Below are 16,394 nucleotides of genomic sequence, written 5' to 3' on the forward strand. Positions count from 1 at the left end.
ACCTCTCTCTGCTGCTGCTGACGATGGTTTCTTCTGCTCGTTTCTCACAGGAAAGGAATGTTCCAACGGAGGCACAGTGACCGTTTACGCTCAGAACTCTATCCCTATGATTTTCTGTGGAATATAGGAGGAAAATAAAGGAATCGCCCATCGGCGTATAGTTTCTGAATGTGAGTGTTTAATACGAGGACTATCTTCTTTTGTTCCACATAAAAGAGCGAGGTGTTCAGCTAGATCTACACCAAGAACAGATTTTACTTCTCCATAGTTAATTTCTGACTCTTTTTTAACTGTTGTGCTTGGAAGTATTTTTCACCATTTGCTTACGTAATACGTAGTCAATTTTGATAGTCACATTCAGCACGAAGGGAAGAAGATGGTGTTTTCACATAACGTACGGGAATTCAGCTAGGTAATATTTTCAGCGACCGCCGATATTTCGGCGGTCTCTGAAAATATTACCTGGCTGAATTCCCATAAGTTGTTTGAAAATTATATACGCCAGGAGATACTCAGGTTTCAAGATCGTGTTTAATTATGTCACATTTGACGTTTTCCTTATATCTAGTTCAGCGTTAACCATTTTTAAATGTTCTGTGCACAAAGGCCCTATACTAACAGAACCTAAAGCAAGTGATAGTACAGTAATTTCATAACCAAAAGATAGACAAAATAATACGTTGTAAGCCCCAGAAATTACTAGAAAATCTTAAAGTCTATTGAGGACTTTATACGGAACACTTCACTGCTTTTGATACATTTCTTTTCCTTCTTCAGTTTGGGGAGGTTTTTTGGGGCGATTATCATGAAAAGGAAGGAAGATCAGTGTTTAACGACTCGTCGACAGCGAGGTCATTATAGACTGAGCACAAGTTCAGATTAGGGAAGGATGGGATATGAAATAGGTCGTGGCTTTTCAAACAAATCATCCCGGCACTAACTTTAAACGATTTAGAGAAATCAAGGAAAACCTAAATCAGGATAGCTGAACGTAGATTTGAGCCGCCGTCCTGGGGCACGGTAGTCCACTGGGCTACCTCGCTCGGCAGTTATCGTGAGAAAATTCATGCAGAGTCATATTCGAAGGAAGAGTAAATCAGATATTTTACATCTACATGTACATCATACAAGCCGCTTAACGATGTGAAGCACAGGGTGCTTCTGGTACCACTAACAGATGTCTCCTTTCCTGTTCCACTCGTTAATGGCGCGTGCGAGGAATAATTGTCGGTGAGCTTCTGTGTTAGATCTAAGTTCTCGAATATCTGTGAAAGGGTGTAATGTGTTGTCCGACTCTTCCCGGAAAGTGCTCACTCGAAATTTCAATAGTAAACCTCTCCATGAGGTACCACGCCTGTCTCGTAACGTCTGCCTGGCAGCTGGGAGATTCGCTTCTCTGCGTGGACGACAAACGGACAAGCCGGCCGATCCGAAATCTTTGTCAAACCACTTTATAGAAACTACTCGTTAAAAAAATTGATTCTCACGCATCTCTTGGCGTTATTCGTCAGCTTTATTATGAACTCATCATTTCGTTAATCGTTGTACTTCTTGAGATATTTTAAATAATAATTGAACTGTTGGAAGAAAGTCGAATAGTTTGCAATAGAGATCGCTATGAATTTGCGTTTGGTGCAAGTTAGGTCATACGTTGCTGCTTACCAAATGTACACAACTGGCCATTAAAAGTGATACACCACGAAGATGACGTGCTACAGACGCGAAATTTAACCGACAGGAAGAAGATGCTGTGATCTGCAAATGATTAGCTTTTCAGGGCATTCACATAAGGTTGGCGCCGGTGGCAACACATACAACGTGCTGACATGAGGAAAGTTTCCAACCGATTTCTCAAACACAAGTAGCAGTTGACCAGCGTTGCCTGGTGAAACGTTGTTGTGATGCCTCGTGTAAGTAGGAGAAATGCGTACCATCATGCTTCCGACTTTGATAAAGGTCGGATTGTAGCCTATCGCGATTGCGGTTTATCGTATCGTGACACTGCTGCTGGCGTTGGTAGAGATCCAATGACTGTTAGCAGAATATGGAATCGGTGGGTTCAGGAGGGTAATACGGAACGCCGTGCTGGATCCGAACGAGCTCGTATCACTAGCAGTCGAGATGACAGGCATCTTATCCGCATGGCTGTAACGGATCGTGCAGCCACGTCTCGATCCCTGAGTCAACAGATGGGGACGTTTGCAAGACAACAAGTATCTGCACGAACAGTTCGACGACGTTTGCATCGGCATGGACTATCAGCTCGGAGACCATGGCTGCGGCTACCCTTGACGCTGCATCACAGACAGGAGAGCCTGCTATGGTGTACTCAACGACGAACCTGGGTGCACGAATGGCAAAACGTCATTTTTTCGGATGAATCCAGGTTCTGTTTACAGCATCATGATGGTCGCATCCGTGTTCAGCGACATCGCGGTGAACGCATATTGAAAGTGTGTATTCGTCATCGCCATACTGGCGTACCACCCGGCGTGATGGTATGGGGTGCCTTTGGTTACACGTCTCGGTCACCTCCTGTTCGCATTGACGGCACTTTGAACAGTGGACGTTACATTTCAGACGTGTTACGACCCGTGGCTGTACCCTTAATTTCATCCCTGCGAAACCCTACATTTCAGCAGGATAATGCACGACTGCATGTTGCAGGTCCTGTACGGGCCTTTCTGGATACAGAAAATGTTCGACTGCTGCCCTGGCCAGCACATTCTCCAGATCTCTCACCAATTGAAAACGTCTGGTCAGTGTTGGCCGAGCAACTGGCTCGTCACAATACGCCAGTCACTACTCTTGATGAACTGTGGTATTGAGTTGAAGCCGCATGGGCAGCTGTACCTTACACGCCATCCAAGCTCTGTTTGACGCAATGCCCAGGCGTATCAAGGCCATTATTACGGCCAGAGGTGGTTGTTCTGGGTACTGATTCTCAGGATCTATGCACCCAAATTGCGTGAAAATGTAATCAGATGTCAGTTCTAGTATAATATATTTGTCCAATGAATACTCGTTTATCATCTACATTTCTTCTTGGTGTAGCAATTGTAATGGCCAGTTGTGTAGTTAAAATATTGCGCTATTCCATAAAATAGGGATGTGATCTGTAACCCACTCAGTTCTGTTGAAAATTGTTCGCGGATAGCACGCTCCGTTCCACTCACATATCAAAACGATTAAGCGAGAATTAAATATTCATAAGATCCACATATCTCATAAACGGTTTGAAATGTAGGTTTTTGGCAAATGACAGCGTGTAAAGAGGAGAGTAGGTCGCCATATGGTTACTGCGAGTAATTTCTTTATCTACCGCTATAAAACACAAGTAACTACGACATTTTTTTCATCGGAATAATGTAATTTTTAAGGGTTCTCGACAGCTGGTGAAACGAAAATTGTTAAAAGTACCTAGAAACCAGAAGAAATTTTCGAGACATGGCTCTGACAGTCACAATAGCATTTACAACCATTGTAAGAATTGTAGAGTCAACTACCAAAGTGTTCTGGCATTGCCTCCAGTCACTCAACACGAGAGTGTCTTCTGAAAACGATTTTCTATATTCTGTAAATGATACGTGTGACATATAGAACTTTCAAAATGCAGTAAGCGATGTTCGCTGGAAACACACTTGTATAAAATGCCCTGAAAATTCTGGCCCAGTGTTGTAGAGCTATAAATATTTTAATTCAATCGTACTACAAGCAGTTACAGATTTTCAAGGGAAATTCGTTATAATGGATGTTGGAGAATATGGAACGGAAAGCGAAAGTGGTAGTGGCCATTCTTGTAGTCTATTTCGCTTGATGCATGAAGAGGAGCTTAATATACCTCCAGAATTTCCAGTACCAAAAACATCAGTTCTATTGCCTTTTGTATTAATTGGAGATTAGACATATCCATTGTTGAGTCACCCAGGGAAAGAATATTTCAACAAACGCTTTTCCATACTACGACGATTAACTTCATATGCTTTTGGTAGAATAAGATCTAAGTGGGGCATATTTTGTAAGCCAGTAGAAACTTCTCCAGAGGTTACTGACGATATTATGAAATTTACATGTTCCTCACAACATTGTCATTGACCTAGAACGCTGCGTGAGTGCCGATGAGCAAAATACATAAAAATGGAGGTTTTTTTATGCAAGCCACTTGCCCGACAGGTCGAAACTTTAACAGAGCTTTAAATGAAGCTGTTAAAATGAGACAGTTTGAAAAATTTTTTCTCACATAGTAACACATGATTTTCATGTGTTTGTCATAAATGATAATTCCGCTTTATTATCGCCTCTCATTTTAAGATAATGAAAGAAATGCGAGAGTGAGGAAACGTATGTGCATATAGTTTGTATTTATGCTGCCACCTCATGAGATAACTTGTGCAAAAAGAATCTGTTGTGGTGTAGGTGTTTCACTGGTCTCTTAAAGGATACCGAGTAAGAACAGCAGCTGCTATCAAGGCTTCCGCTCGCCATTTTCTCAACAGTACAACAAAAGGAACACAGGCGCCTGCTACAGTGTTGACTCCAATACCGGCAACGACAGCCGAAAGCTGCCAGCGTTGCCTGAACGTTGCCGGAATCACTCCAACGCTCCGGTCGCCTCTCTCAGAAACAACCATGTTTCGCTCAGTGCCACTCTGTGCCGCTTTGCTCCGCGTCGCTTTGCTTGCAGCGCTGTTACAATTACGCGCACTGGTTTGTTTCGCCAACGCTTCACGAGTATGTGAGGAAACGTGCTGGTCTTCGTTGGGTCTTCTCTATGTCTTCTATCGAATCTCTGCGGTAAGGGTCCCAGATTGATGAACAACAGACAAGAATCGGTTGGACAAGCGCCCTGTAAGCTTCTTCTTTAGGGAATAGTTTACATTTCTTTAAGATTCTTCCTATGAATCTCAGTCTAGTATCAGCTTTTCCTGCTATTTGTTTTATATGGTCATTCCACTTAAGCTCGCTCTTCCAGGCATTTTACGATAGATATTGTTTCCAACAGTTTGTCATCAATAGTGTAGTTGGTAGTAGTGGGTTTCCTTCGCCAGTATACGCGATTTGTTACGTTTATTTACATTCAGAGTCAACTGCCAGAGCCTGGGTCATTTATCAATCATCTCTAAGTCATTTCATTTTGCAAATGAGTACTGTCTTCTGGCGTTGCTACTTTCTTACAGACAACCGCATCATCTGCAAACTGTATTGAAAAGCTTACGACACATTTACTAGAAGATTCATATACGCTGGAAACAGTAACGGACCTATCACACTTCCTTGAGGAACTTCGCAAATTGCCTTCACATCTGTCAGTTTTGTTCCGTTAAGAGCGATGCGTTGAGTTCTGTCTGCAAGGAAGTCTTGAATCCAGTCGAAAACCTGGTCCGATACTCAGTGAGCTCGCATTTTTTTTTTCTTCACTAAACGACAGCGCAGGACAGTGATAAGTGGCACGGCATCAACCCGAGCGCCGTTGTCTACAGCGCTGTTGATCTCGTGGAGGAACACAGTGAGCAAAGTTTCGCTAGATCTTTGTTTGTGGAATCTATGTTGAGTTTTATGGAGGAGATTTTCGTTCTTCAAAAACATTTTGATTCTTAAGCATAAAACGTGTTCCATGATTCTACAACAGGCTGACGTCAACGATGGAGGCCTAGAATCTTCAAAACTGAAATACTGTCTGTGTTATGTTTAAAGTTACGCGGAACAAAGATACTTCGAAAACTTGCTTCGTCTTAAAGAAAGAGTGGTCTGCTGACGTGCCACTACGTGCTGTATGTGTTCACTGAACTGTTCTTAGAGGTGTACGACATATGACTTCGGGCCGGAAGATATTACGTTTTTCATGGAACTGGTTGAGTCCAACACACGACGACGAACCCACAAAGGTTGTTGCTTCGAGGCACGGGCGGCAAGGTCGTGTAAAGAAACTGCGTATTTTTTAAATACCTGCCTTCTGCTAGACATTTTTTCCTTTTTCTTGTTCTTTACTGAACGTCGATATATCGGCCTACTGTGCTGATCCGTGAAGTTTTCGGCAGGATCTTATAGCAGTTACTTTTGTTTTATTAAAATAAACTTTCATCCAAACCTATGAAGTGTGCTCAGTTTGGATCATTAACTCATATCCTCACTGAGTAATTGTAGTGATGTGAATATTTCGTTCGCCATAAACAGCTTGAAATGTGGTACTCAGGTTTTGTCAGGTATTTACAGCCATACGTTTTTAACATTATGAATGATGATATCGAGGGAGATGAATGAGGAGCAGCATGGCATATATTTGGTGACACGTGGCTCTTTGCCATATATTGGTAGGAATTTTGTACGCATGACCGCTTCTCGGGACTGGAATGTAGAACAAGACCGTTGAGTTCAAACTTGGTAAAGAAGACAAAGGTATTGTCATTCTCAGACCTCGTGCAAAATCAGTCTTATCAGGAAACTTAACAGAGACAAATTCCTCTGTCGTTTCTGTGGGAGGAGCCAGTGCAGCAGACACTCTGAAGCCGAAGGAAGGTCCAAGCCCAACTGAGGTCACTGTCGCCAACACAGCCGGGGTTGCAGTACATAGGTAGACTCTCCATACGGAGCAAAACCTGGCGCATTTAGTTTTCTGACTTCTTCCACGTTCATTGGATTTATGTGCGTTTTCATAGTTACAGCTTTTGCACTGAAATGGATTGAGAGCATGTGTAGTGTTTTTAACAGGGTTCCAGTGTTCATATATTCTTTTACATGACTAGCCCAAATAATATATCTGGTGTTGGTACCCCACTCGTCTGGCAGCTCTGGAATCGATCCATGGTCACAGTATTGCTGTAGTACCCTGCACGTAGGATCGAACCGATGCCCTTTGATACAGAACATTTCTGTGTCGATTAATGTGTGAGGTTACTCTTTCAGAGAAATCGTATAAAGCTACAATAATCTCATTATTTTATCTTACGCAGTTGTTCAAAGTAACGAAAGACACAAAATCGGTCGAAGTAATAAGCTGCGACTGCTGCCAACTAAAGTTGTGAAAAGGCCAAAGATCTAAGGTCGTCAGTCTCGTTTTCACCTCCGAAAACGAAATCAGTGTAGCGACTACACTTAATGATAGGTGCAAATTTGAGAACGTGTTCTATATGTCTGTGTAGCGTGTAATTGGGGCCGAACGCCGGAATTTACGTAGAGGTATGTGGGAAACCGCCTGAAAATCATATCCAGGTAGGAGAGCTCACCATCCCTAGCAAGAGGACTGTGCAAACTCATCATTACTGATTTCGTCCGAATTTATGGAACATGCAGGGCAGGGCTTGGCCAGAAACAAAAGAGGCAGTGGTGTGAGCTACATATGGCCAAGCGTTAAAAAAAAAAAAAAAAAAAAAAAGACTCGGATCGGGCGAGTCATGAGCCATTTATGTCAGGGAAGCTTCCAGGCAGTGGCTGGCACAACGGAAAGACTACGAGTGGTGGTACGAGGGCCGTGGCGTCGAGTCACGATGCAGATTTTTCTTTTTAATTTCAGTTTTGACGTTACTGACACTGCAAATAAACCAGAGTCATGCGCAATATATTACATTTCTTCGTGAAAGGCGTGAAGAGGAAAGGCTAAGAAATTTGGGATTCCAAACAATTTCCAGTAATGGAGTGTACTTATAGAGTCCACGAGGACTCTGAAAGTAAATTTGGAAGAAGGGATTTAATAAAACCTTACAGGACTTCGTTAGTTTCATTTTGAGCTTCGTGCAGCCCTCGGCAGCTGCAAACGAACAATAAGTTCCACAGTTTTTACGATGCATATCACCCCAGCACGTGGAAATCATCAACTGTAAAATAGTAGAAGTTCTAATTCTAAATACGAAGTTATCGTGAACGCCTTACAATCACTTCCTGGAAATGTATTGGGCAATCCCAAATTTTCCTTGGACTTTCCTTGGTTCGAGGGATAAAGGGACCAAACTATAGGGTCATCAGTCCCTTACTTCCGACGCAAACAAGGCTCACGGTAAAACAACTCCCAAAGTGCGATGGGGAAAGTAAAAGGGGTAAAAGTAATGCGGAACCACACCTAAAAAGAAAACGAATGGCACGAACAAAAAGCGGGGTAAACATACACCATAAGGAAAAGTAGAAGAAGGCTTTAAAACCATAGAGCAGATGGCCTGGGCTGGCTGATCACAAGAAAAATGAGGCCAGCCAGCCACTCTGCGACACATTAAAATTTCCACCCCAAAAGACAAGGCGAGTTGAACACATGAAAGGAAAAGACAAACACCAAAACAAACAAATGCAAAGAAAGGGTCACAGAGTTAAAATGGAGGGAGGGAGGAGGCCTCGGAGAGAAGGGCGGATGCCAACCCTAAGATGGTACGCGGAATAGTTAAAGAAGTGATTTGTTCGAAAGAGTGCTCATTTCCTGCATGCGCAACTCAGTGAGCCTCCTAAATAACATATAGATGAAATGTAAAGTTTCTAGTTTCAAGGAGCAACAGGATTCTTCGAAGTGCAGTATGAAGCAATGTGGGATTCTGAGTGACATAAACACAGTTCTTTACACATCCAAACAAAAAGAATTCTACATGTGTTAAATCGGGTGATGTTACGGACCAGTACTAACAATTAAATTTTAATTATTCATTTGATTATGTTCTTTATCTCTCATCCTGTTCCGTTAGTTAGAGTTTTACTTGAAACTGCCGAAACATTTATTGTAATTAAAACCAGAAGAAAGTATACAATGCACAACAAAAACCTGTCATTTTCTTACGGTTAGTGTTGTTTCTGTGAATCTAATTTTTATTTTTAAAGCTATAGCTCATTGTACATATTGCCCTTACTGCTATTTGATTGGGAACTATTCTGTTGCTCTTGTGTCCAATATATAATGGTACGCCGAAAGGCTGCTCCTGACATGGTTCATTGTATCTAGCGTATATATTTGTGTTATCTTTTCGTATATGGAGGACGCGTTTGAAGACGATGGTTGTATCAGTATGACAATGCACACTCTCTTAATGCAGCATCTGTGAGACAACGGTTTGTGGACCATAACATTTTTTGAAATGGACTGGCCTGCTCTGGTTCCCTACCTGAACCTGACTAAATACCTTTGGGAGAAGTCAGAATGTCAACTTCGCTCAAGATCCCAGTGTCCAACATCAGTAAGTTACCGGCTCTGGTTTCACCTCTTGAGGAATAATGGAGTACCGTTCCCTCACAGGCATTGAGCCCCTACATGGAAGTGCCTCCCACAGAGTTCAAGCTGTCGTCAAAGCGAAGTGTTGGTTTCCTCCATATTTTTGTGCACTAACAGTTGCCTCGATATTTTTGATTAGATAATGCCTAAGGTGGTTCAGTAAATAGCGATAGACTGAACAGTGCTTATTTGAGGAAAATCAGCGAAATACATGATATTTTTTCCTTTGTATAGTTTCTTATCATTATTATTACTTTTGCACTACTCTGTGTTGCATTAATGATTACGACTAACATATAAAGACTCACTGCGTTCATTTCTCTTTACAGGGAACCCAGTTCAGGCAGAACCTGTACCAGGCTGTTGTAAGTAGCAACTATTAGTAATATTTTTTCAATATACTCTCATAAAATCAAGTTTCTGTTAATGCAAACACTTTAAGTTAATCTATGCTGTGACTGTAGTTGATATCGAATACAACGCGTAACAAATGGTTAAACTTCCATCATCAGGTGCATTCATATGTATTACTATGACATGGCTCTGTTTATTTTACGACTGTGGCACTGTCTAGCAAAGAAAACAAAACACTGTTTCAGAAAATGTCTCTGTGGACATCTTTGACTAAAAATTTAACGTGAATATAAATGTTCAAATAAAACAGTTGAAATAGAGTATCTCCAGTGGTCACAGGCTCCTCTCTGTCGAAATTCATCTCATATAAACCGTCAAACTTTGTAAACAAAGATGGTGTCTAGAAACTGATAAGTGCAAAGAACATATAGCATAAGTAGAAACACTGTTTCGAAGTACAGATAACATACGGCAAAACCAATCCAATATACCAGAGTAATGTGGAGATCTTTGATTGAGTAGATGAATAGGTATGTTGGATCAAATATTTCATGTGGTTCACAAATCGTTTTCTGTCAAGATTACATAGCGTAAATTTTGTACTCATTTGTATAATTAGGTGATATGTTAGAAACATTAAATGTACAAACTGTGCTGCCAGCAGTGACAAAATTATATATAAATAACAATTTAGGCTGTTATTGAAAGATACAGGATGAAAGGAGTGACAGACGGAGAGCAAAGTTTTGGTTATGCCAGTACTATTGGTTTGTTGGGCTTACACCTGTCACATAGTATAATGGCATACAAGTTGAAGAAATACACTGATAAAGAATTAAAGGTATTCAGATAGATATGTTCTTAATAATATAAGCAGATATGTGTAATATTAGACAGACATTAGCTACAAACTATTAGTTTTTGGGTGATCTATTGGGTTTTGTGAGGATTGATGGCAAATACACTACTGGCCATTAAAATTGGTACACCACGAAGATGAGGTGCTACAGACGCGAAATTTAACCGACAGGAAGAAGATGCTGTGATCTGCAAATGATTAGCTTTTCATAGCATTCACACAAGGTTGGCGCCGGTGGCGACACCTACAACGTGCTGACATGAGGAAAATTGCCAACCGATTTCTCATACACAAACAGCAGTTGATCGGCGTTGCCTGGTGAAACGTTGTTATGATGCCTCGTGTAAGGAAGAGAAATGCCTACCATCACGTTTCCGACTTTGATAAAGGTCGGATTGTAGCCTATCGCGATTGTGGTTTATCGTATCGCGATATTGCTGGTCGAGATCCGATGACTGTTAGCAGAATATGGAATCGGTGGGTTCAAGAGGGTAATACGGAACGCCGTGCTGGATCCCAACGGCCTCGTATCACTAACAGTCGAGATGACAGGCATCTTATCCGCATGGCTGTAACGGATCGTGCAGTCACGCCTCGATCCCTGAGTCAACAGATGGGGACGTTTGCAAGACAACAAGTATCTGCACGAACAGTTCGACGACGTTTGCATCAGCATGGACATTCAGCTCGGCGACCATGTCTGCGGTTACCCTTGACGCTGCATCAAGGACAGGAGCGCCTGTGATGGTGTTCTCAACGACGAACCTGGGTGCACGAATGGCAAAACGTCATTTTTTCGGGTGAATCCAGGTTTTTTACATCATCATGATGGTCGCATCCGTGTTTGGCGGCATCCTGGTGAACGCACATTGGAAGCGTGTATTCGCCATCGCCATACTGGCGTATCAACCGGCGTGATGGTATGGGGTACCATTGGTTACAAGTTTTGGTCACCTCTTGTTCGCATTGACGGCACTTTGAACAGAAGACGCTACATTTCAGATGTGTTACGACCCGTGGCTCTACCCTTCATTCGATCCCTGCGAAACCCTACATTTCAGCAGGATAATGCACGACCACATGTTGCAGGTCCTGTACGGGCCTTTCTGGATACAGAAAATGTTCGACTGCTGCCCTGGCCAGCACATTCTCCAGATCTCTCACCAATTGAAAACGTCTGGTCAATGGTGGCCGAGCAACTGGCTCGTCACAATACGTCAGTCACTATTCTTGATGACCTGTGGTATCGTGTTGAAGCTGCATGGGCAGCTGTACGTCTACACGCCATCCAATCTTTGTTTGACTCAATGCCAGGCGTATCAAGACCGTTATTACGGCCAGAGGAGGTTGTTTTCGGTACTGATTTCTCAGGATCTATGCACCCAAATTGCGTGAAAATGTAATCAGATGTCAGTTCTAGTATAATATATTTGTCCAATGAATGACCATTTATCATCTGCATTTCTTCTTGGTGTAGCAATTTTAATGGCCAGTAGTGTATGAAGGAGAGGAAGAAGATAATGTGTGTGTATGTGTGTTGAAAAAGACATTAACCGACAAGATAGAAACGTGAGGCAGTCCATAAAGCCAAAAGAAAGATGTATATATCTTAGAGAAAGTTTCATAATAGCAAAAACTTGCAGTGAGTAACTTGTTTTTACTCTCTGACATAGACTGGCCATCACTTAAAGATTTCTGGCCACTGGGGAAACATTCCAGTCGTAGGGCTTTGTAAGAGGAATTGCTTCAAATACATTTTGTATAATAAATAACATGGTTTTTGGCAGATAATATTTCTATTAAATTGTTAAGAAAGACCCAGAATCTTTCGGAAAACGAAAGGAAAAAAAAAAAAAAAAAACTGGTGGAAGGTCAACGCGAATCTGCTACCTTGTTCTTCACAGCTCATAGCGCTATCAGCTACATTACGGCTTCGACATACCAACCAGGCCTCCGTAGTTGGTAGGCTATGCACTGTCTAAAAATTGTATGTACAAATGTCGTTATTTGATATATAATACGTAAATTTGATCAGAAAGACGCAATTTTGATAGATCATCATTGTGCCGTGGCATTGAAATGGTATACTTTCATACCACCATACCACACAAATTATGACAATTTTTAGGAAGCCTTCACCTACCGATACGTAGTTCCCTGTCATGTTATTGTAACAAATAGTAGCTCAAATGAGTCGTTTTGCCGGCCGGAGTGGCCGAGCGGTTAAAGGCGCTACAGTCTGGAACCGCACAACCGCTACGGTCGCAGGTTCGAATCCTGCCTCGGGCATAGATGTGAGTGATGTCCTTAGGTTAGTTAGGTTTAAGTAGTTCTAAGTTCTAGGGGACTTATAACCACATCAGTTGAGTCCCATAGTGCTCAGAGCCATTTGAACCATGTGACTCGTTTTCGAAGGATCCTCAATTTGCCTATCCTTTGAAACAGCTTTTATTTACATCATGTACTCTATGATAAAGAAAATCCACGAAATACGACGTTTAACGCCATACAATATGGCGGGCTTGACGGCTCTTAAGTTCTGCCTATTACGTAAAAATGATGTCGTATCTCATTGGTCACGTTCCTCTCCAAGAGCTGAAAATCTCACATGCAGTTCAGAGGAGTTTGGAATTCGAAGCTGGGACGCCACCACCTGCTCGTAAACGTGTGTTCTCATGTTCCGTGAAAGGACGGCTGAAGAAGAAACACGTCTGCCAGCATGTGCCATTATTCGACAGTAGCGGAATCATGGCCTGTGGTGACAGCGATTTATTTTTCCGCAATATGGTTGCTCGTGTTGATAGGAAACACAACTGTCAAGCGAATAAGGAATATATGGGCTCAGTAGAAGTCATATTCAGCACTACGCGACTAGCGCCCGAGAGGACAGACATGTCTTAGCTCCACCGTACAGGATCTCACAGCCGCGTCAAGTGCCTTGAATCAAGAAATGGACTTGTTTACTAGAAGACAAGTATCCACAGAGGAAGTGAGCGATAACAAGAACACCACGGACTGTCACCCTGGCGACCATTGTTGCGGCTTCCCTTGACACATCATCAGAGTGTGGCCCAACGACAGTCGACAGGAAGACGAGGGTGCACTCCAGTTTCCAGGCGAGTACCAGTTCTGCATTTTTGTACACCAAATCGAGGGACTTATCTGCGTGTGGAGACTCAAACTGCATTCGTCTTCTTCTTACGGATGGTGCAGGGTGTCACTGGGTACAAAACACGATCTCCTCTAAGTACCATAGCAGGTAATTTGGACAGTTGCCGTTACATTTAGGACTTGTTACAGCCTGTGGCTATTGACTGCTTTCGAGGTCTCCATAACAATATAATACGATAATGCATGTTGTCCGTGTTGTCCTGACCTACCTCGATACAGGTGATGATCAAAAGTTGCTCCAGCCAGCACGTTCTGCACATCGTTCACTCAGTCATGGGTTGCCTAGAGAGTGGCACTCCACCTCTCATCGACCACTACGATTGGTGAGGTCTGGTGTAGAGTTGAAACAGCGTGGAATGATGTAGCAGTATCCGTCATCCAAACTCGTTTGGACTCGATGTCGAGCCATGTTAGATATATTGCTGCTACCGGAGGTGAAATTGCGTGTACTAAATTTCGCACCCTGTATACCCCCAAATCACCAACTGCATCATGTATTCTTCCTGCTATACTGTAGACTCTGAGTATGTAAAATTTGATTACTTGTTATCCTTCCTGGTGGTACAGTTTGTATGACCAGCAGTGTACTTAAGTAGGCATATATTTTGCACCGGAATCAGAGGATCGAGAGAGAGAAATGCGAGCAATGAGAAGAGACAGTAGACCATGACGGTGTGCTACCAAGGCTGTGCCCTATAACATTTCGACATGCAGCTGCATACTGCGAGGCGGCGCGTCTTTCCCTGATTGCGTAAATCACAAAGGTAACTTTAGGCTTCTCAAACGGTTAACGTCTTGCTTCTAATTATAAGCTCATACCACTCTTCTGAGCGCCTGAGCTCCAGGTACTAGACTTTCGCACGAAGTGCGAGGTCTATTGTGATGGTCGCAGAGTACACAGCACGTACACTACGTATCAGCTACTTCAGGGGTCTTATTTCGAGACCTGTACCCAGTAAGAGAATAACATAGTGTCGTGATTGGCGCTATTTCCATAATTAGTGGAAGTTCCTTGATAAAACGATGCCACTTTTACGAGTGAGTTCTGAGGGACCTTCTCAGGTCTGTTAGGCTGCCACTGCATGGTATGTCCTAACTGCCTGTCACACTTATCAGAGATATCATTGAACTTATGACGATATAAAAAGGAGCGGCACATTTTTTCGTCGTATTTATCGTACATTCACTCGTAATGGCTTCGTGTGTGGCCTCGTTTCCCAGAATTCGTACGTGCCCCGATACGCCGCAGAATGGCGCCTTTTTCCCCATGTATCTATAGGCGCAGGAGGCATTCCTGCTTGTTTTCTGTTAAGCACATGAGCTGCCGACCTTCATTAGATAAGAAATCGTGGATCTGCACTGAGGAAAAAGTTTCGACGAAGCGCGACGCGGGCGATGTGAACGTCAAACCGCGCCGCTCTGCGCGACGGCAAACAAGTTACGAGCAGTGTTGGTACATCAAAGAAAATGGTTTGTTCGAACGCCCTGTTTGGACGACGTTTCCCGTTTTTACTGACGCGCGTGCGCCCACACATTGTAACATCGCTGTGCCACTACGAATTCTTTACCCCATAGCTCGATTACATCGACAGGCTAACATCGCCGAACGACTATGGCTGGCAGAAGCAGAAATTATAAGAAGAGAAAGTGGATGTGCTCTGCCACCTAGACGCTGTTTTCCTAGAGACGGGAGGAACACCGCTGGGGCCCGCACAACGTACCTCCACGAAGCAAGTAGAACGCACAACGCGTACGACCAGACGGATACCGCCGCCATCGACGTAGGTGGTGAAACACTGAAAGTTCTAGCCAGGGTTTTCGGAGGCTCCCCCTCGGCCGTAAGACGAATGTCATAACTGCCCCTTGCAACTCCTCCTACAATACAAATTTGGAGATATTTACAAATTCCCTGTCCCTCGTTACTAGAGCATCAAATGCAACCAAAATAAAGAAGCAAAACAGAATAAGCTCATTCCCTTTCCCAGATGAAGAGCACTCCCGCAATTTCTAGTGAGGCCCGCTCTTGCCCCTCAGGGGAGGGAATAAAGTAGGGGAAAAAAAATGAACGCGCTACTCTTCGCTGCGCGTTTGTGTGAGTGCTGCACGTTGCGCTACGTTCGTTGTGGGCGCGGTTTTATAGCATCTTCAAGAAATACCACAAAGAAACCACAGAAGTCCTCCACGCTTGGACCCATTAGTGTAAACTAAAAAAATGGTTCAAATGGCTCTGAGGACTATGGGACTTAACATCTGAGATCATCAGTCCCCTGGAACTTAGAACTACTTAAACCTAACTAACCTAAGGACATCACACACATCCATGCCCGAGGCAGGATTCGAACCAGCGACCGTAGCGGTCACGCGGTTGCAGACTGTAGCGCCCCAAGTCTATTCAGTACCCCCTCATTAGTTATTTGATGTATCCAGTCTTTCGAATCCTTCTATAGCATCTCTTTTAGAAATATTCTATTGCCTGAACTGCAAAGTCCACTTTTGACTCCCGTGCAGGGCTACCCCTACACAAGTGCCTTCAGAAAAAAAAGTCTACATATTCGTCGCGAGAGAATTTAGCAACTGTGTTAACACAGTAAAACTTGCTCAAAACGGAATCGCATGGGACTGAAGTAATTTTCCACGTTGGATAAGTTTCTGGATTACAAAAACTTACTAGGCTATATAAAATGTGTCAGTTATCATGTACAAAAGTATATATTTGTAATTATGCACGTATTTACATGCTTTCATTTCGTCACAGTAGAAGTTCATTTACTGTATATTGTACAACAGAAGATAGCCTATTACACTAATTGATAAATAATACAGAATTTC

The 16,394-nt window shown here is 42.9% G+C and overlaps 1 long non-coding RNA gene across 1 annotated transcript in view; it reads left to right on the top strand.

Moving 5' to 3' along the window:
• The window catches only part of LOC124723184, a 131,796-nt gene that overhangs the window by 39,451 nt on the left and 75,951 nt on the right, over positions 1-16,394 (top strand). Inside the window, exon 2 of the long non-coding RNA XR_007006531.1 lies at positions 9,511-9,546. This is a non-coding gene — a long non-coding RNA (uncharacterized LOC124723184). The remainder of the gene's footprint in view (positions 1-9,510; positions 9,547-16,394) is intronic.

This window comes from Schistocerca piceifrons, chromosome X, assembly GCF_021461385.2.
Source record: "Schistocerca piceifrons isolate TAMUIC-IGC-003096 chromosome X, iqSchPice1.1, whole genome shotgun sequence".
Classification (NCBI taxonomy): Eukaryota; Metazoa; Arthropoda; class Insecta; order Orthoptera; family Acrididae; genus Schistocerca; species Schistocerca piceifrons.